Source organism: Arvicola amphibius, chromosome 6, assembly GCF_903992535.2.
Source record: "Arvicola amphibius chromosome 6, mArvAmp1.2, whole genome shotgun sequence".
NCBI lineage: Eukaryota > Metazoa > Chordata > Mammalia > Rodentia > Cricetidae > Arvicola > Arvicola amphibius.
In genome coordinates this window covers 14,711,615-14,733,133 of record NC_052052.2, presented here as the reverse complement: position 1 = coordinate 14,733,133, position 21,519 = coordinate 14,711,615, and the positions used below count along the sequence as shown (strand labels likewise).

Here is a 21,519-nt window from a genome sequence, read left to right as displayed (position 1 = left end):
AGCACTTAAGACTCTAAGCTGTGACATTCCTACGTCAAAAACAGGAACTGCAGGTTTGCCACGCCCAGTCCAACATGGCAGAGCTGTTTGTGACTCTGAATGGGTTGCACCTCTGAGCTGCAGAGCCGCAGGCTGCTCTGGATGTTGGCTCCACCTCTCTCCAATTTCAAAATGGAGGATGTACCATTTTCTGCTAGCTCTGGGGCCGCCAGGTAGGAGCCGCACTCAGCACTTTAACTCTGAGACTGAGCATGCAGCACAGAAACTTTTCATCCAAGTTACAATAAAATCTGACATGCAGAGCACTGCGCAGTCTGAAAACATCTCTCTGTATGGCGACAGGAATCCGCCATGCTCTTCTGCCTGCCTAAGCCTGATTCTGCCATCTGCCCAGGTGCAGGCAGGGAGCTCTAAGCCATTGGCATGGTCTCAGAGCACTCTCTTTCCGATCCCGAGCGGGCACACAAACATCTAGTCTCATAAAATGCTTTAAAGCCAGAGTTTGCACTGGCGGCACAGCCTCAGGAAGCCACGTTTTAAAATGACTCAGCTTTTTTTCTGCCACTATTGCTGAAACAGAAAATCTCTCTACAGCATGTCCTAGCAAACAGCAAAAAGCTGTGTTAAACTCTCTCCCTTTTTGAAGCTCTCTCTCTACAGCACGTCCTAGCAAACAGCAAAAAGCTGTGTTAAACTCTCTCTCCCTTTTTGAAGCTCTCTCAGGTTTTTAAGTGCATTTAGTCCATCACGTTGGAGCGCCTTGGGCACCAATCTGTAGATGGAGTGGTGGGCTGTGTCCCGCCACCCAGCCAGCTTTACCCAAAATAATTACACGGAAACTATATTCTTTTAAATACCGCCTGGCCCATTAGTTTCAGCCTCTTATTGGCTAACTCTCACATTTTGACTAACCCATATTTAGTAATCTATATAGCACTACGAGGGGTGGCTTACCAGGAGAGATCTTAACCTGCATCCATCTTGGAGAGGAGAGGCATGGCGACTCACTATGGCAACTGCCTCGAGTATCTCCCCATCTCTACTTCCTTTCTCCCACAATTCTGTTCTGTCTACTCCGCCTACCTAATTTTCTGTCTCTTAAAGGGCCAAGGCAGTTTCTTTTTTTTCTTTTTTTCTTTTTTTGGTTTTTCGAGACAGGGTTTCCCTGTAGTTTCTAGAGCCTGTCCTGGAACTAGCTCTTGTAGACCAGGCTGGCCTCGAACTCAGAGATCCACCTGCCTCTGCCTCCCGAGTGCTGGGATTAAAGGCGTGTGCCACCACCGCCCGGCTGGCAGTTTCTTTATTAATAATGAAAGTAACACATAGACACTCCTCCATCAGCGGTCTGTCCGCCTCTAACTCCCAAGTACTGGCATTGACAGGCATGGTTTACCTGATCCACCTGGGCTCCATTTGTTTGTTATGTGTAGGGTAGGTGCCACAAAAGGAAGAGCAGTGGAACGGGAGGTCACCTCACCCTGGCTAGACTTTAGCTGAAATGGAGAGCAAGCTGTAAGATGTGGAGAAGGGAAATGGTTTTGCCTCTGTTGAAAATAAAAAAGCCCACATCAGCTAGGAACACTTAAACAAAAGCAGACTCCTGAGGCCAAGCAGAAAGTTGTTTGTGCCCCTGCTCTTCTGTCATGTTTGAAACACCCCCATAGGTACTGTGTCTTCAAGCGCTTGTCCTGAGCAAAGGAGTGACTGCAGTTCTCTTAGAAGCAAACCTTAAGGTTGGGAAAACGTGGAAACCCAGGAATGGAGGCAGTGCTGAGTTGAACTAATCTCTTGAGATGAGATTTAGCTTGAAATTATACATTGAGCAAAACCTATGTAATTGAAAAGGGCACATAGGCTTGTGACATTAGAGCATGCTAGGGAACTAAAAATAAAAACATCAGAATATTGTTTGTTGAAATTTGAGGGCGTGAACTGTAAGAGAGATAAGGAATAGCTTCAAATATAGTAGTGTGCTGCCCTGACTCCACAAATCTGTAGAAAACAGCTGGGTTTGGCCTTGCATGTCCTTATTCTCAGTCTTGGGAGGCAGAGGTAAGGTAGCTCTCTGACTTCAAGGCCAGCCCAATATAGTGAGAGACTTGTTTCAAGATGAGTAAAACCAAATATATATATATTCAGGAAGGTTGAATAGTCATAATGTTGAACATGTGCCTAAAAAATGTTTATGTAACTAGAGGTTTCTTTCCCACCTGCCAGTTACTGGGTAACCACTCTTAGGCTTAATATTAATTATAAAAGTTTTGCCGATGGCTTATGCTTATTATTAACTCTTAAAATTAAATTAACCCTTTTAGAACCAGGAGGTGAAGGCATGTGCCTTTAATCCCAGCACACGGGATTAGAGACATGCGGATCTCTGAGAGTTCAAGGCCAGCCTGGCCTACAGTGAGGCTTCATAGCTATAGAGAAACTGTCTGAAAAAGCCAAAAAATAAAAAATATAAACAAACCAATAAAAGAAACCCCACATTTCTATTATTATATATTTTACCACGAGGCACATGGTTTGTTATCTCTCATCTTGCTTCTCCAGTGACTGCTGGCATATCCCTTGACTCTGCTTTCTTTCTGTCTGTATTCAGTTTGGCTTTCCCACCTAGTTATAGTCTGCCTTGCCTTAGGCCAAAGCAGCTTTATTCGTCAACCAAGAAAAGCAACACAAATTACAGCGTTCCGAAGGGCATCCCATATCAGGTGTACAGTGTCGAGGTCTGTCAGCTGAGTACATGGTGCATACAAACATCTTTGTTTGAGGAGGTGAGAGTTCCTGGGTAGCTCCAAATTTGTGTAGCTTGTATCATTCCCCACAGGCTGTCTTGTAATCCCAGTGTGAGTTTCAGAAGTGTAGATTACAGAAATGTATGATGTGGAAAGGATAGACTGAGGCATCAAAGGGGAAGTGCTTGTTAGGATAAAAGCTCAGACCTAGATGTTTGTGGCAGCAGGCTGTGTTGTGCGCATTGGTCACACAGCATAGCATGTGCGAGTCCAGTAGACTGTCTGCAGCTAATTCGTGTTATGGTCCTGTGGGCTGAAAACAGCAAGCAGGACATTTGGGGTGCTGTGCCAGCACTGCTGGGGCCTCACTATTGGTAATTCTACATTTTTATTCAGCTCCCAGGTGGTGCCAATGCCTCTAGTCTAGGGACGCCAACTGCATTAGATTAAACCTCTCATATTCTTCCAGGTGTGAAAATAAAAGTCAAGGTACCAGTCATTTCAGTCTAAACTCTCATTCAAGATTTTAAAACCTACATTTTAAATGTTGTTAATAGAATTAAACACAGTAGCTACCATGTTTAAATACTTGATTCCAGCATTGTGAGGCAAACATCTTTTAACAGATTTCATAAAGAAGTTCACATGATAACCTTTATTTTTTTATTTTATTTTATTTTAAGATTAAGTTTATTGAGTATACTGCAGGAGGGCAATGAATTGAGTAGTAACTAGAGTTCTGCTTGCATCATAGGGCAATGGGTTGTAAGAGTCTTCATTCGGGAGAAGTAGCGTTGTAGTTAGGGTGTTTCCAGATGAATGATTGATACTCTTTGAAGGTGGACAGCCCAGATTGATCGCAGAGAGGTCTGGCACTTAAAAGGAATCCCACACTAGCTCAGAACTAAGAAATATACAGGTATTTATTAATAGATAAATCAGGATTCTCTGCGAGAACAATGGATAAAGATGAGATCCAAACAAAACGAACCAACAAGACCAGAAAGGCAGAGAGGAAGAGACCTGGACTCCCGCTTCTGCATCCAGGTAAATAGTCTATGAGGCCATGCTCCAGTAGGCGGGTAGTTGTTAGCTATACATCTTCCCACAGCACCAGATTGATCAGTGTATAGTTCTGCATGGTCAGCTTGAGTTTCTATGCAATTTCTACCATGCAAATAAGAGCCATGAAAGCCATTCAAACCCATCGTAAAACAGGTTATTTTTCCCTTTTATAGAAAACAAAACTGTATATCTATCCATCAATCTGTCTATCTGTCGTGTATGAATGTTTTGCTTTTGTGTGTGCATGGTCCTCCTGGAGATCAGAAGAAGGTGACCTGATCTGGACTAGATGTGAGGTGGTTGTGAGCTGCCACGTGGGTGTTGGGAGTTGAATCTAGGTCTTCTGTAATAGCAACGAGTGCTCTTAACCACTGAGCCAACTCCAGCTCAGGAAACTACATTTTTATGCAGCCAAACCGATACTCAAACCTGGGTCTCTGACTCCAGGACAACATTCTTGGCTCTGTTTAGCCTATTTACAAGGTCCTGGAATTTATGTTTGCAGTCTACAGGTTTCTGTTTTAAGTTTTTGTTTGGTAGGTAATGATCTGTAACGTAAGCTCCGAGTGGGGACATAGTGACACTTCTTCTGTGACATGTGCTATTCCAGAGCAATCTAACAATTTGATTTTGATAACACATTTGAACTTACTATTTACTGAATTTATTATTAATTTATACTAGGTTCCACTAGTACCTTGGAATTAGAGCCAATTGCCTTGGATCAGTTTTGTAACCAGCTCATTAACAATGGGAGGTCAGCAGTAAAATCAAAGTATAAAAGTGAAAATCATGTTTTATGATGGAAATTGGTTGGGCGGTAGTATTGCAGGTCTTTAGTCCAACACAGATGCAGACGCAGGCAGATCTCTGTGAGTTTGAGGCAAGCTTGGACTCCTAAGTCATACTTTCAGGACAGCCAGAGCTGTTACACAGCGAAACCCTGCCTTGAAAAAACCAAAGCAGAAGAAAAGATGGGAGCTGATTCCAAGGTAGCCCTTGCTGTATTTGACAGTACGCTGGGGAAGCTGAGCTCTTGACAGTGGGCTTCTGACCTTGTGAAAGAGGCCACGGTGTCCTGTGGAAGGACACAACCTGGAGACAAGCCCTGGGAAAGCCGAGGCAGAAGATTGGTGTGAGTTTGAGGCCAGGCTGGGCTGCAGAGTGTAAGCCTGCCTCCTCTGCTCACCCATTAGCTCACATTGGCCATTCTTTCTTTTGGGGATCAAGGTTTTACTATGGAGTCTTAGGCTGGCCTCAGTCTGGCTTTGTATCCCAGGCTGGGGTCAAACTTGTCCTCATGTCCCACATCTCAAGTGCTGTGTATACAGTTGTGTGCCACACTCTGGCATCTTGCGTGAAAATTTTATAGATCAGTGTTGAAACTTCCAAGTTCCAAATAGCAGAATTGAAGTAATAGATGCTCTCTAAAAAATAGAAATACAGATTAAAATGTAAGGCAGGTGGTGGTGTTGCTGCACTGTCTGGCTAATGAGCTCATGCCACCCATTTTTGTGTTATTTTTTTCTTGGCCTTGTGAGATGGCTCAGCAGCTAAAATGGCTTGCCTGGCAAGTCTGCTGACTTGAACTTGATTCCTCAATCACCGAGGTAGAAGAAGACAGCTACCTTCTGAAAGTTGTTTGCTGAGCCCCGCACGATGCCTATGTATCTGTACTCACACACATGCCTTATACACACAGAAAAATATGAAACATTTTAGATAGACTTTTTTTTTAAGGATGTAGCTATTTGTTTCCCAAATGACTTGTTTTTGTGATTATTTTACTGTCACAAATATAATAGTCAAATAGCAGATTCATGTCCTATATTTCTTTCCTGACTAATAGTAACAGAAACATACCCAAACTGAAAAGAACTGAATTATGATACTGTTTTATGTTCTAGATAAATACCTACAGTTTAGAGAGAAGCATTTTTCATAGACATAGGAAATGTACATTGTAAACTCATACTTAAAATCTTTAGAATATTGAATTGTTTCATTATGTGCTTGGTGGATATATGTGGACATGCCTACCAAAACACACACTGGAGGTCAGAGGATATTGTGGATTTGCTTCTGTCCTTCTTCCTTTATGTAGGTTCTGGGGTGCAATCTCTGATTTGCCAACCTTGTGTGGCAAAGCTCCTTTACCCACTGAGCCTTCTTGGTACCTATAATTCATACTTTCAAGCACAGCTTACATTTTGCATTTTCTTAATCTATCGTATATATTGTTTTATATAGAATTGTGCCTTGTTTTAGTGGACCATGGATGTACCATAAAGTACTGAAAGAAATCATTTCCAGCTTTTGGGTATATTGAGAAGAGACCTTTTCAGGGGCAGGATGTTTTCAGTATTGCTGCTGTTCTCCTCTGCTTAGTCTTTCTTCTTAAGTCATGGTATTTGTATTACTCTTTTATTTTTTTAGGTAGAGTTATAAGGTTTCAGGTTACCCACCTGGCTTTGATTCTAGCTACCAATGACTCTTGACTTCTCAGTCCTCCTGCCTTGGGCTCTTGAGTGTTGGGATTATAAGTGTGTATCGCTGTGCCTGGATTTATGCAGTGCTGGCGATTGAACCTAGAACTGTACCCATGTCAGGCTAGTACTCTAGAAACAGCCACATTTCCAGCTCTATACCAGTATTCTTGTATTTGCTGTGTTGAGCATCCTTGCTTATAGGTCTTTGTTGTCTTAATTCTTTATGCATCCTTAAATACCTTATTGGCATTTGTCCTTCTTAAAGAAAATGATCAGAATAATCGAATGCATATGGTGTGAAAAAATAATATAGAAGGATTTCTAATGATAGAAACAATTCCTACTCCTTTGTTTAGATGGAGCCACTTGGGAGCACTTTTGGATTCGGTCTCCCTGCCATTACTTTTTGTGATAGGTTGAGTGTGAAAGGTCTCCAAAGCCTCATATGCTAAGGTTAGGATTGCCAGGAAGAGATTGGGTCATGAGGTCATGGTTTATTATGTGAGCAGACACTGTAGTAGGTGGGAATTCTATATATCAAACACTATATTGGATACTTTTTAAAATGTATTGTTATTACACCTAGGAAAGTGAAACCCTGTTACATAGTTCAGAAATAATGGTACTGAAATCAATCTGGTCTGCCTGCTTTCTCTCCTCACGATTGGCTGCCAATGAGAGCCTTTAGGATTTCAGTTCTAAGGTGTGAGAGACTGGAGGAGGGATAGCAGCTAAGAAGTGTAGTGTTTGCTACAAAACTACTGGTGAGTTTAGTGATGGGAGAGAGACTTCTAGATTGACCATGACTTTTCTTTCAGTGAGAGATGATTCTTTGGTTGATTTCTTTAAAGTCGAGGGTCTCAGGTGGCCCAGGCTGGTCTGGATCTCACATTGTGTGCTATCTGACCTGAACTCTCGGTAGTCCTCCTGCCTCAGCTTCCAGGTATTGCAGTGTCCAGTGTGAGGTGCCCTCCCAACGTTCCCAGTCTCTGTGAGCACCACTTCTTACTGGGGTGCAGTTGTAGTAGCGCTCGCCAGTGTCCTGCAAAGTCTGGGCTAGAGTCACCGCTGTCTCTCAAGGAGGGTCTTCTGACTTGATCGCTTTGGGAAAATCATTTCCTTCCCTTTTTTACTTGCCCCTGTTTTTACTAACATAATTACAATAGCATGCAACCCATTTAAGTGTCCAGGTCAGTAGATTTTATTGTAACCTGTCACTGTAGTCAGTTTTAGGACGTTTCCATTCCTTTTGAGTCTGCATTCCTTGGGTCCTGACTGCCACCCTCAGCCCCAGTGTTGTGGTTCAGGGCTGGCTTCACATGCTACTCTTTGGCAGTTAGTAATGATGCTGCAAGTTCATGACCCCTGATGCTCAGTGTCTCCACCAGGAGAATGTGGGTGGTTTCCAGCTCACCAGTGTCTCAACGCAGTCTTCTCTTCCCCAGCCCCCCCCTCCCAGCCCTCCTTTTCTTTTCATAGAATGTGCCATGGCAACTCTAGCTCTTTCTATTTAGAATAGTCTTTACCTATAAGTCTGAACTCAGCCTTTCCCTTCCTGAAGAACTCGTGGGTTCTCCCACTTCAGACCCTGGAACTGTTGCTGGTTTTCAGCAGCACTTTACAGTTACCATTTTTGTTTGCTGTGGCTCTACTTCCTATTAAGGATCTAGAAGGAAGGCAGGACCTTATCTGTAGCTGGAAGGCCCGATTCCCGGTGCTTGGCCCAGTGCTGGTTCTCAGTAGCATGGTAGAAGCAGTTAGTATTGTTGACTTGATGCAGTTCCAGAGACCATGATGTATTCATTCTCCTGTTTGTAGACAACTGGACAACTTCTGTTTTCTCTGCTGTGACATCTGCTTTACTCTTGGGACAGCTGAAATTGTGATAACCCTTTAATCACTTTTGTAATTTTGAGATTTGATTTAATTTTAGCAGGCATTATTGCTTTATTCTACAGTTTTGGTTCTTTTTTCTTGTATAGTTTTCAGGAGAGATATAAAGCCCATTGACTACATGGAGTGAGCATATGGTCTTAACCGCCACAGTTACATTGACCACATTGATCCAGAAGTTAATGTCACCCCTCTGCCCTGTGTCATTTTCAGAAGTCTTTGTTTGCTAGTTTTGGTAATTAGTTTAGAATACCATCTGTAGTATCGATAATGAACCCACCCCTAGGTTGTTTGGTCTGACCAAGCTCATACAGACCCAGCAGGTATTCATTGCTCCCACTGGACAACTATCTGGTAGATGTTGTATCGTAACTCTTGCTTACTCTTCCCTTACGTCTGTCCTGCTTTTCAGCCTCCCTTTTCAGAACAGCACTTCCCCAGACCCAGTACTTCAAGCCACAACTCCAAAGGATTTCTGATTTTCATGAAGTTAGGACTTTCAATGTATATGCAAGCTGGGCATAGGCTATAATACTAATGCCTGGGAGGTGGGGTAAGGAGAATGGCTTCAAGTTAACGGCCAGTGTGGTATGCATATCACGTTGGTGGCCATTTATATCTTCACACGGAGACTCTAAATGTGTCTTAGGTCAGCATGAGTAGCAGGTCCATGGAAGTAGGACTCTCTCCTGCTCACTGGTTATCTGAGTGAGCCTCACAGCCAGCCCTTGTTCTGTCTTGTCATACTTCTAGTCTCTCCCTCTAAGATATAGTCTACATTCTCTGTCTTTACTGCTGTGACTCTAATACCTGTCTGCCCATGACACCTTTTCATGTTAGCATTTTCTTACATGGTCCTGGTTTATAGATATATAAAATAGTTTTGTAAATATTTGCTACTGTCTTAGTTAGGATTTCATTCCTGTGAAAAGACACCATGACCATTGTAACTCTTATAGAGGAAAACATTTAATTGGGCTCACAATTCAGAGGCTGAGTTCATTATCAGCATGGTGGGATGTGGCAGAATGCAGGTGGACATGGTGCTGGATAAGAAGTTGGAGAGGTCTACATCCAGATCTGCAGGCAGCAGGAAGAGACAGTCACACTGGGTGTGGCTTGAGCATTTGAGACCTCAGAGCCCGCCCCCAGTGACTTAACAAAGTCACACCCACTCCAGCAAGGCCACACCTCCTAATAGTGCTGCTTCCTGTGAACCTTTGGGTGTCATTTTTTTTTTTCCAGACCAGCACAACAATAAGCATGAATAAATTTTGGAAACAGTTCTTTGGTATACACAGACACACACATTGTTTCTCTCGTTGTATTAAAGACAAAATCAAATTAGCATGCAGATGAATGTTTGAACTTAATTTTGTATAAAAATTAAATCTTGTCTAAATGTTTGATACCACAGGACACAGAGGGTATCTTTAGTGTTTTCCAGAATTGATTGCTATTTTGATTTTATAATCTAGTTTCAGTTCTGAGAACACTGCTTCATATAAATAATAGTACAGAGGTATCTATCCCTTTTCTTTGAGTTCATACTTAAAAAATAAACATAAACAGGACAAATAAAATAATTTGTTTACAAAATTTAAAAAGTACATTTTAACAAAATAAACATCTTATCTGCTTGTTTGGTACATCCTTCATAACTGAGCCCTGTTCTGAGTTCATCATAAAACAAATGGGGTCTGTTTCTGTGTTTAAGCATGACTTGAGGACTCATGGAACTGATTGTTTGATTTTTCTCTGTCCGTCTGTCCATCGATCCATCCATTTTGTTTTTGCATTTCAGTCAAAGCTTCCTTTCCTCTCCTCATCCCAGCTCCTACCACCCCCACTCCATCCACTCCTCCTGCGCTGTTTCTCTTTGGATACAGGCAGACCTCCCTCCATGGATGTCTATCTACCAGCCATGGTATATCAAGTAGTAGTGAGGCTAGGCACCTCCTGTTAGAACTGGATGAGGCAGTTTGGTAGCAAGAATTACTTGTTTTATAAAAGGTCAAAATGTACTGGAATACCTGGGATTGCAAGTAGCCCAACCTAATAAAGTGTAGAACAGAAAAAGGGAGAAAGTCTTTTTCCTTACCTCCTCCCATCTGTCAGTTCTTCCTTCCTGTGGATGAATGGTGATATCATAATTTGAAAATTGTCATGATGTTCATTAAGATTTTTTTAAGTATCTACTGTACTAGTTCATTTAGGGAATACTGTATGTGTACATATTTTACATTTACTCTGTGTCTTTCTGTGTATGTGTGTGTGTGCATGCTCCACAACACACAGATAGTGGATGACTGTTCTTTACTGAATATCAAACTTGGGTCTCTGGGCTCGTGTGCTTTATCCACTGGTCATATTGGCAGATCCATACTATTTTTCGCGTATTTCTCTAGTATTTGTTTGGGAAAATACATGTTCTGAGGGAAGAGTTAGAATGGTAGGAAACTGGTGAGGGCTGTCACTTCTGAAAGCAAAGCTCAGGCACCTGTCCGTCACCCTGGTTAAATGTTGCCATTTTGTGGGACTGTGACCATCTGAATGTTAGTGCTTGTTTTTGTATTTATTTTAATGAGCTATTTATTTTATGTGTATGGGCATTTTGTTTGCAAGTATGTGTCTATACTGAGTGTGTATGTGTGCTTAATAGCCTCAGAGGTCAGAAGCAGGTGCTGGATCCCCTAGAATCCATCTGGCATTATTGATGGGAACCACCACCTGGATGCTGGGAACTCAATCTGGGTCCTCTGCACATGAAATAAGTGCTCTTAATTGCTGAGCAATCTCTCCAGCCCTTAGTTTTTATATTTTATTTATTTGGCTTTTGGAAATAAGATCTTTCATGTGATACATGGTGACCTGGGATCCTGTGCATAGCCCAGGCTACCCTTGAATTGAATCCCCGTCCTTCTGTCTGGGACTACAAATGCGGCCCACTAGTCAGGCTTAGAGAAAAGTAATGAGTGGTGACTTCGATAGAAGCCATTTGTCCTTTACCTTTATAGGGACAATTGAGAGATTAATATACTTGATAGGACTCTGGGTGATGTCAGATTTTTTTTTTTTGTAAAGACTTACTGTGTGCTTAAGCATGTGTTTTCATCAAACTTAAAGATGTATGACTAAGGAGTGCTTTGTGTGGGTTCTTAACAATGCATCTGCATTGCCTCAATTTGGAGATACTGCGGAGGTGACCTAACTGCATCCACAGTGGCTGTTTCTGTGTTTCAGATGCAGTGTATGACTTATTAGCTTGCGCTGTGGCTATATATAGAATCCTCAGTTGTGGTTTCTAGTGGAAGTTTAGAGGATTATGTTACTACTCCACATTCCTGCCTGGCCCCGCCCCCTAGTGGCCATTCTTCCCAGATGTGATTATGTCTGGTCAGCAACCCCATGTTTCCTAAGAAAGGATTCTCATGTTTAGGCTCCTGCCTCACCACACATTGTAATTATTATTTGAAAATGGTAGCATATTGAGGTAGTTCTAAATTACTATATTTGATCAAATTAGTTAAGATAGTGTTTGATAGATGAACCAGTTCACTTAATGAACAGTTTAATTTGCATTATCTTCCTGAGTTGCTATCAAATGTCATTGATTTTGCAGGAGATTATTTTTAGGTAGAAATCTTGAGGAGAAACTCACAAGTCAGTTTGTCTGTGGTGGTGCATGCCTTTAGTCCCAGCACTTGGAAGGTATAGGCAGGAGGATTCCTGTGATTTTGAGGCCATCCTGATCTACTGAGCGAATTTAAGGACAGCCATGGCTACAGAGAAACCCTGTCTCAAAATGAAATAAAATAGAATATAAAAAAAATAGAAATACAGAATGAAAAAAAATCTTACGAGTCTGCTACAGTTTTCAGTAAGTCTTAGACTGTGCAGGGGAGCTGGGCTGTATTAGATTTTGTGTGTGTGTGTGTGTGTGTGTGTGTGTGCCCGCACATATGTGACAGTATGCATTCCTGTGTGGGACTGTGTGGAGAGCAGAGACTGATAGCAGGCCCTACTCGTGGCTGTCCACCTTACTTTTGGAGGCCCTCTTAGTTCGTCTTGGGCTTACCAGTTGTCTAGACAGGTGAACTGTTGAGCTCTGGAGCTCCTAGTCTGCATGCCCTTCTCTCCCCCCAAAGCAGGGTTTGCAGGCATGAGTGGCCATGCGTCTTTTGTGTGGGTTTTCATGCTTCTGTAGCAAGTGCTTTACTCAAGTCAATTGAAAATGCATTGAATCCAACCTACTAAACTATAGAATAGTGTAGCCGCCTTTGCTGTCTGCAGAACATTTAGATAGCCTGTAGTCAGGCAGAGAGCTTTGTAGTAGTGCTTAGGTACTATAATTCATTGACTTGCAGGTGTGCTTTCGTGCCGTCTAAAGTTCAGCAAGTGGGTCCCAAGCCAGTTTTAACTAGGAAATATAGCTGCTTTTGTCCTTGTCTTACAGGGTTTTTTTGTTTTGTTTTGTTTTTATTTTTTTTAAATACCAATCCCAGTTCCCCCCTCTCTCTTCTTTTTCACTCTCCCCTTGCCCCACCCTATCCCCATTTGCTCCTCAGAGAAGGTAACGCCTTTCCCCGGAAGTCAACTAATTGTGTCCCATTACCTCTTTGAGGCAGAACAAGGCGCCCCTCGCCCCCCCCCCGTCTCTCCATAGAGAATGGGCTCCACAAAGTCAGTTCATGCATTAGAGTTAGATCCTGGTCCCACTGCCAGCGGTTCCATATACTGCCCAGGCTTGTTTGTTTCGTTTTGAGACAGTGTCATGGAACCCAGGCCAGCCTTGAATTTGAGCTTGCTAAGTAGCCACACATGACCTTGAACTCCTCCTGCTGTTTCTACCCACGTTTTTCAAGAGCTGGGGTTACAGGACAGCACCATCAAGTCTGGTTTATGTGCTGCCCAGGTTTGCCCCCAGGCTTGATGAGTATTAGACAAAAGCCCTCTTCCAGCCTCTCCCTTTTCTCTTGAGACAGTCTTTGTTGAGCTCAAGCCAGCCCTGAATTCAGCATTCTCCCCCAGAGTGCTGGGATTATAAAAAAGCCATCACAGGGGCTATTCTGAGAGTCTTGACAAACAAGTCCTGTGATTCTCACCTCACGCTACAGAAAAGCTGAGCCTCCTCTCTCTTCTCTCCACTCCCATAGCCATTGATTTCCTGTGTCTTTATAAAATGCTAGATACAGTTTCATTTAGCTATTTTTGTTTTAGGGTTTTTGCTTTGTCTGGAGACTATATGCTTTAGGAATTTATCAAACATGGAAATATTCATGTATTCTAAGATAGTAAACCGGTCTTCAGTTTAGGACTAGTTACTGTAATTTGTGAGGCACAGAGTCCAGGTTTAATAATTTCAGCTGTACTCATGGATCGGGTCACTAATCTACTGTTCTCTGACTTCCTCACAGGTAACACAGGTAGCAAGACAGCCGGGACCCCCAGCCCCTTCCCCTTACTCAGCACATGAAATAAACAAGGGGCACCCCAATCTTGCGGCCACGCCCCCGGGACATGCATCGTCCCCTGGACTCTCTCAAGTAAGAAATGCAGGTTTTCTGTGTTGTTTTCTTTTAAAAAACATTTCCTTATAATCCATGTATTTCAGTTTCTCTAAAATTGACTCTGCTCACTGGCAGTTAGGACAGAACTCTTGAAGGTTCGGGCCCCTGTCCTGTGTGTTTGCTGGCAGCTGGAACTTATACTTTTTGTCTTGGGGTGATTAAGAAAGAAACTGACTTTATATTTAGTTTTTCCCATTTGTTTAAGAAATTGGTCAGTGATTCTAAAACTAGTTAAGATACTTAGATGTGCTGAACCTGCCTTTTAGTGTCCTCTGCCCTTCCCATATTTTTGGGTGGAGGGGACAGTGCTTTTCTGCTTCTGTGAAAGGCAGATGGCCTTTTTTATGGGGTAACTTGGGTTTTTGTTTTGTTTTGTTTTGTTTTTGTTTTTCCAGGAGTTCTTGGGTTTGCTTTGTATCAGGACTCTCTCAGCATGTTTTGCTTGATGGGTAGTAGCACAGATGTTCATCCTACTTTACAGCATCTCTGGGTCTCCTGTATCCTTTGCCCTTTTCTAGATACTATCCTATGACCACATGTTCTTTTCCCTTGTACTTAAGAGTGGTCTAGACTTAGGAAGCCTCTGGGAAAGGAAGCCTGGCCCCCTGGAAGAACGACAAGTGCTTGTAGCCGCTGAGCCATCTTTCCAGCCTCCATTTAAAACTTTTGTTTTCATAGTTTAGGCATTTTAGAACTTGACTATTAGGAAGCTTCTAAAGTTAATAAAAACAATTCTAAAACTGGTGATTAGGACGTTTAAGGTTATTAGTCAGAATTTATGTTTCCAACAGGAGTTATAATTTGCTAGATCATAATCAATTTGTTGCTCTGTTAAGGACTATATGAATTAATTTTTCATGGATTCTGTGAAATGCTAGTTTTTATATAATAGAACTTCAATTTTAAATATTTAAGGGCTGGAGAGATGGCTCAGTGGTTAAGAGCACTGGCTGTTCTTTCAGAGGTACTGAGTTCAATTCCCAGCACCACATGGTGGCTCACAATCATCTCTAGTGGAATCTGATGCCCTTTTCTCGCATAAAGTTGTATATGAAAATGGAGCATTCATATATTAAATAAATAAATATTTAAACTCTTGTTTACTTAGCTCTTGGACAGAACTGTCTAACCTGTCGTTAAGGTATATTAGTCTGAATCTCATCAAGAGAAAAATTGCAACAGCTTGAGTAGGGAATATTGAATATAATGAATTAAGAATAGCGGGTTATATTGGAGATGGGTTGAATGAAAAGAAGGGACTCTGAGGGTGTAAGAAGGGCAGATGGGTGAAGAAAAAAATCCCGTTCCTAGGGCTGGCGTCGAAGCTGTGACTCTTTATAGTAGAAGGGTCTCTAGTGCAGCACAGTTGAGCGTCCTGGCTAAGTTGCTATATGTTGATGTGCAGGTCAAAAGAAGTAGACTGTCCCACTGGTCTTGGCTTGAGATTATATGAGACCTCAAAGCCTGCCCCCACAGTGGCACACACTTCCTCCATCACTGCCACACCCTAATCCAATAAGGCCACACCTCCTAATAGTGCCACACTTCCTTTGGGGGCCATTTCCTTTCAAAGCACTACATTGGTCAAGAACAACTTGAGAGTAAAGGATTAATTTCAGCTTACAACCGACAGTACATCATTGAAGGGAGGCAGGGTAGGAACTTAAACAGCAACCTGGAGGCAGGAAATATAGGAGAGGCTGTGGAGAAACAATGCCTACTGGCTTGCTCCCTGTGCCTTGTTCAGCTTTCTTGCTTATAGCGTACAGGATCAGCAGCACAGGGATGGCCCCACCCAGAATGATGTGGGCTCTCCCACATCAATCATCAATTTAAAAACTACACAGTGGGGGCTGGAGAGATGGCTCAGAGGTTAAGAGCACTGACTGCTCATCCAGAGGTTCTGAGTTCTATTCCCAGCAACCACATGGTGGCTCACAGCCATCTGTAATGAGATCTGGTGCCTTCTTCTGGAGTGCAAGCATACTTGGAAGGAATGTTGTATACATAATAAATAAAATTAAAAAAAAAAAGTACACAGTGGGCTTGCCTGCAAGCCAAATGGATGGAGGTTGTGGTTGTTTCAGGAAAATGGCCCCCATAGGCTCATATAGGTGTGACCTTGTTGGAGGAAGTATATCACTAGTGGTGGACTTTGAGGTTTTAAAAGCTCATGCCAGGCCTTATCTGTCTGTCTTATCTGTCTCCATCCCTTCCTCCGTCCTTCCCTCTTCCTTTTTCTTTTCTCCCCATCTCTGAGTTCCCCTCTCTCCCACTTGGGTCAGGATGTAGCTCTTAGCTACCGCTCCAGTTGCCATGTGTGTTGTCATGTTCCTGCCATGATGGTCATGTAGTAACCCTCAGAAGCTGTAAACAATGCTTTCTTTAGGAGTTGCCTTGGTCGTGGTGTCTCTATACAGTAACAGAACAGTAGCTAAGACAGAAGCATCTTCTCAATTGAGGCTTTATGTTTTGTGTCAAGTTGACAGAGCTTTAACCAGCACAGGTACATAGTGTCCCCTTTCTGGTTCTGGATCTTGTTTAAAGGGAGTGGTATGGCTTGCTGAGTGGCCCTGGTGGAGATCTACCCTTTGGAGCGGGCTGTAGTTCTCTCTTTGTGCTGTTGAGGAAAAGCTGTTCTCAGAAAGGTTCTTTCTACAAATCTGCCAGGTAGTTAGCTGCTTGCTGCTGGGCACTGCTGCCCCTCTGTCCGGCACCATGCATCTGTTCAGAGTAAGCTGTGCCCATCTGGAAACTGACCAGCAGAGAAACCAGAGTTTGGAGCCAGGATGGGTGGTTCTGGCTGGAAGGCAATGTCTCCTGAAGGGTGCCTATGTAGCGCCTTCTGTTGACAATAGTGTTCCAGGTGAGATGCTGAGATAATTTATAGAGTCAGATCCATTTTCCCATTAAAGGCAAATAGGGCAACTTTTGATCTGAAAGCAAGCAGCTGACAGTTGGTGAATAAGGAGAGAGAGTCCTCCACAATTGAGATTTTCACCTTTTCAGTGTGTGATTTGACCAAAGCAGCTGGTCCAAAGTTCTTCAATTTCTTGAAATCCGTTAGAATGGCACTGTTTGCATTTAAGAAAAGATGTGTTCTCAGTGGTATCAGTTGTGAGGCCACTATAGCCATCCTTTCTGTCATTTCATCAGCTTTTCTTAGATACTAGAACACATGAATAGCTAGGAAGCTTAGGAGAAGGACCACCAGTTATTATATTGGGTTCATTTGTGGGTCTGTCTGCTAAGATTGCACCTGATTTCGTGAGTGGACCCAGTAAGTGAAGATGCTCCAGGCAGGTGTGTCCCCTGAACTATGTCTGTTTACTTAATGTTCTGAGGTAGGGTCTCACTAAGTTGCTCAGGCAGGCCTTGTTTATGGCAGTCCTCTGTTTCAGTCTCTCCCTAGCAAGAATTACAAGCTTTTGGTACTAAAACAAACATTTTATTTTATTTTTATTATTAGCATGACTAATCATTTTACTTATTGGTAACTTTTATGTATTTAGAAAACAATAGTAGTTTCATGACTTCGACAAATATGCTTACTAAGTAAGGAAGTTTCAAGCTTTATTTTTCCTGGTCATATCTTATTGTTGAAATAGATGGCTGTTGGATTTCCTTAAAAAGAAGAACAAAGTAAAATTTACAGTTTTGTATTTCCTTTCCATCTTTTAAAAAATACTTTTAAACACAATGGTGGTGACATACACCTTTAATATCAGCACTTGGGAGGTAGAGGCAGGTGAATCTTGTTCTCTAAAGTGAGTTCCAGGACAGCCAGAGCTGTTACACAGAGAAACCCTGTCTTGAAAAAAATTTTTATGTATATACTTTGTTTGCCTGAACAAGTGTGCATTTGTGTATTGACCACATATTTGCCTGGTACCCAGGAGGCCAGAAGAGGGATTCAGATCTCCTGGAACTAGAGTTAATGATGCCTGTGGGCCACTACATGGGGTGATGGGAACAGAACTTGGGTCATTTGCAAGAGCAACAAATGCTCCTAATTGCTGACCCATCTCTCAGTCCCTCCTTTCCTCTATCTTGAAGTACATTCTTTGGAGGAAGTGGTGTGTGGAAGCCATCCTTGCGGCTGCTTAAGGTGTCTTGCTATGTGTAGTACTGACAGCATGCAGGCCCTGTTGGTGCCAACTGCTATTTGCTTGTTTTTGATAATATCTTATCATACTTAAAAACATATTTTAAAAAAATTTCAAAAACTATTGTCTGTGATTCTTGTTTGCGCCTAGGTCTTGTGTAGCTCAAACTTGCTTGGAATTTACCATATAACTTAGGCTGGCCTTGAACTCACAGTTCTCCTGCCTGGAATTACAGTATACTGTCATTTCCCACTAGAACAAGTGCTGTCATCTTTCTTCTTCACAGTTGTTATTAACATAAGGAAATAGTATTCTGCTATTGTGGCTCATGACTGTAATTCCAGCACTTGGGGATCAGACAGGAGGATCAGGAATTCTAGGCCAAGTTCCTTAAAAAGAAGGAAAAAAAAAAATAATGAATAAACTCTAAATCCATGGAACAACCCTGTGTGTGTGTGTGTGTGTGTGTGTGTGTGTGTGTGTGTTTTAGCGGTATGTTCACATTATGTGTAACTGTGGTGGCTTTCATGTGTCAGAACAGCTAGGGAATTGCCACTGCTCTGTTTTCTTAGCCTTCACAGGACAGTGCGATTGTAGTTGTAATGCAGGACTTCGCTGTGCGCTCCTGCTGACGCCTCACCTTGGCAGTCTTCTACCTTACCACCTCACCGTGAGCCGGCGTGCGGAGCAGCTTCGGATGCTGATTTCATTGTGCTTTTCCTTGCATTGCATTTCTCATAGTTGGAAAAATAGCCCAGTGTCATAGAAAATTCCTTGCCTGATATTTAAGTACTGTTGTTAGAGTAATGACTAGTTATTACCCAGATGGCACACAGTGAGCCCAGAGGGTATGGTTCTGCTTGACAAAGCTACCTCATCTCACAGGTAGAGTCCATATTAGAAATCTAGAAAATTAGAAAATGAAATGACTTTATAAGAATCAGACATGTGATTTCATAGCCATTCCTTGTTGTCTTTTATGTGGGATCAGCTTGTGATTGGTGCTCCTCATTTTTACGTAAATTCTGCCAGGGGAAAGAACAACTTTTTCTGAGTACAACTGAGGACTCTTCTTGCCCCCCACCCCTTCCTATCCTTGGGTATTTTGAGCAAGTTACTTCAAACAAACAAACAAACAAAAAAGCCTTCCTTTACCATGCAGGTTTCTTTCTGTGGACACTTGTATTTCATGTAGATCTGTATTTCCCGTAGCTCTGATTGCTGCTGGCCTAACTGTTGCCACTTTGTAGAGCTAATGAGACATACAGATGGTTCATTCATTCATTGTTTTTGATAATTCCATGTGTTGCTATTTCCACTCAGAAATCAGCACATGAAGGTGAGTCTTGGAAAGGAGAATAAAGTAGGGTAGTGTTCTGTTTGTCTTTTGAGTGCCCTACTGGGGATCAGCGTGTGATACAGGTGCTCTGCCACTGAGCTAGAGCCGTAGTCCTGCAACTGATTGCTTTTATAGAGACTAGGAAGTCAGACAGTTTGATCACTCCAAGGGCTGGTAACATTTCTTGCAGAAATATCCTCTGCATGCTTGTGATTGAGCAGGCAGCTCTGGGATGGATCAGCGGGACCCCAGAGGGAAGATCATCAGAGGGAATGAGCATCACACTCAGAGAGGAGCTGAGTTTGCTGGGGTAGCTGTCAGAGGTGTAGGGAGTGGAGCAGGACAATTCAGTAAAGAACTGTTAGCTCTAAAGGGAGCAAACAGGAAGGTTATTTGAAAGTTCATGAACTGCAAAGAACAGTGTATAAAAGCTCCTTTTCCCTTTCTTTTGAGACAGGTTCTCTTGTAACAACTTAGCATGGCCTCCTAGTCTAGGCCTTCCTCTGCCTTGCAAGTGCAAAGATCATTTCTAAACTGTCTACCAGGTGATGGATCACATTTACTTTTCCTAAACAGTAGCTCTCAAGCTATTGAATTTCACCTCTTTTTTTCCGTCTACTCAATAGATTTTTTTTGTTTTTGTTTTTGTTTTTTGAGACAGGGTTTCTCTGTAGCTTTGGAGCCTGTCCTGGAACTAGCTCTTGTAGACCAGGCTGGTCTCAAACTCACGGAGATACGCCGCCCGAGTGCTGGGATTAAAGGCCTGCGCCACCACCGCCCAGCTCAATAGATATTTTTCAAGGCATGTGCCACTGCCATCCAGGAAGGTATTTCAACGAGAGGATATTCAAAACATCAGTTTATTGTATTGGCCAAATGACTAACATGAAACTGATGTAATCTAGAACTGAACACTGCGATAAACAGCTGACATCCACACAGCTGCAGAAGTGAGATAGAAATGGTGGTAGTGCAAAACCCTAGGTGTGTAGAGTGATTAGAAATGAAGTTCTGGACCAAGGAGATGGGCCTCTTCAGTGCCAGCATCACGAGATGCCCTTCATTGATAAGTTCTGAAGTTTCTATCAGTTCTGTTATTGCCACTGGTTATAATCCAAGTTATTCCTTAGTATCATATGCTCACTTTATACTTTTTATTATTTTTCCTGATGTTGTTCTTAGCTTCAGAGGACTAAGAGGACATGGCGTTCAGGCTGTAGTTTCCTGTGTTCAGAGCATCAGCGCCTGACTGTTCTCGAGCCTGCCCAGGGAATGGGATTGCTAAAGAGGCATTTGGCAGTAGACTTCGTTTTTGTTTGCTTGCTTGTTTGAAGAGTTTTCAGTATAACCCAAACTGGCTTGCATTCTCTATCCTCCTGCCTCATCCTTGCTGGTATTATAGCTGTGTGCCACCGTGCCTTTTCCTGCCTGTTGCAAAGCTTTTAGCATTGTACATGCATGAAGATTTCCTTTTAGGAAACTAGAGCAGATTTAGAGAGAAATGTTTTGGGTTACCAAGTAGACAGGTAACAGAAACCAATATTTGAACAACAGCTGTCACTCGCCTCTCCCCTAGAGTGAGGGAGGTCAGCTGTCCAGTTTCCATGTTTAGGAGGTGACTGAAATTCTGACTGCTGTTAAAGGTTCATAGAGCTATTCAGGGTTCACACTGGGAATGGAGAAGTTGGGAATAGGAGTGATGACTCAGAAGCCAGCTGGCTCATTTACATAACCATTTGGCAACCTTTAGAAAGGAGGAAGTAGTTTAGGCACTGGAGGCTAGCCTGGGTTGATCAGATGTATGGAGGGCTGACCTTCAGGTATCATTCTTGCTTCTTCTGCTTTGAGCATGGTTAAAGCAGCTTGAGCATCAGGAAAGGCAGAAACTATTTGTAGACAAATACCGAAGTACTAGAAAGAGGGATTATAAAGTTTTGCATTATCTCTATAAAAAAGAAGACTATCAAAAAGGTGGGGAGAGGGCGATGGTGCCACAGGCCTCTAATCCCAGCACTCGGGAGGCAGAGGCACATGGATCTCTGTGAGTTCAAGACCAGCCTGTTTGTCTATAAAGTTTCAGGACATTCAGGACAGAGAAACCCTGTCTCAAAACTTTGCCCCCCTTCCCCCCCAAAACAGGTAGGTACATACACAAGAGATTTTTGTCTTCTGTTAAGCTTGTCCTAACTCTAAAAACTGTAAGGAATAAAGACTTCTTGAAGAGTGGTCCTCTCTGGGATCTTTGAAAAGGATAATGTCATACTGAACAATAGTTCAGTAAGGGTTCCCAAAGGAGCACTCGGTCTTCAGGCGTCAGAA

General features: G+C 42.6%; 1 protein-coding gene across 1 annotated transcript in view; it reads left to right on the top strand.

Annotated features, from left to right (window-relative positions):
- Eif4g3 (eukaryotic translation initiation factor 4 gamma 3) overlaps positions 1-21,519 on the top strand; it is a 239,637-nt gene that overhangs the window by 64,580 nt on the left and 153,538 nt on the right. Inside the window, 1 exon segment of the mRNA XM_042055219.1 lies at positions 13,603-13,731. The gene's annotated coding sequence lies outside the window, so the exon portion shown is untranslated.